The sequence below is a fragment of the Morone saxatilis genome, unplaced genomic scaffold (genome assembly GCF_004916995.1).
Source record: "Morone saxatilis isolate NCDOM2014 unplaced genomic scaffold, NCSU_SB_2.0 Contig12, whole genome shotgun sequence".
Lineage (NCBI taxonomy): Eukaryota > Metazoa > Chordata > Actinopteri > Moronidae > Morone > Morone saxatilis.
The window spans coordinates 21507781-21508484 of record NW_023339674.1 but is presented as its reverse complement, the minus strand read 5'-3'; the positions used below and the strand labels follow the sequence as shown (position 1 = coordinate 21508484).

Here is a 704-nt window from a genome sequence, read left to right as displayed (position 1 = left end):
ATTCAAACATTATTTGAAGAACAAAAGGAAATGATTGTGCTATATAAGGCAAATGTGGAATTATTGATCCAGAGAGGTAGAGCTTAAATGCAGAACTGTTGTGGTTGTTCTTATTACTAATAGCTTTTATTTATAGGAGTGAGCCTCTCTAATAAACTTTCTATTTCCTTTTATTGATCATTGATTTGAAGCACAAGAAAACACAAAATAAATCCACAGTGTGCTCTAGTATTTCTTTAACTACTGTTACAACTACTACACACAATTAGAAAGACCAGATGGTATCATTCATCAGCGTCCCTAATTCTAAAGGGAAGATGAACTACACACACACACCTGTATGGTCACTGAATGGCGGAGGCTGTCGACCTGGCAGACACAGATAAGTCATTTGAGAAACACATGGACTCGGGGATTAATTCCCAGCTGGGGTTACAGTTCATTAGGTGGTTCCAGTTCCTGGTTACAGTCGCCAGGAGTTTGGAGTGCTAAGAGCATACAGGGGATTCATTTTTCCTCTTTTGTTACACCTTTGCAGTAATCTGTGTGAAAAATAATACTTAATTTATACATCACCATGGGCTACGCAAAATATTTATTGTTTATGTGCCATATAATTGCACCTAGTTGCTTAGGGCAAGCATGTAGTATTTATTTATTGATATTTACATCTGTCTAGTGAACCACTTTCTCCTCATGAATTG

General features: G+C 36.9%; 1 protein-coding gene across 7 annotated transcripts in view; it reads left to right on the top strand.

Annotated features, from left to right (window-relative positions):
- slain2 (SLAIN motif family, member 2) overlaps window positions 1–704 on the top strand; it is a 15000-nt gene that overhangs the window by 3724 nt on the left and 10572 nt on the right. The gene's annotated exons all lie outside the window — the stretch shown is intronic.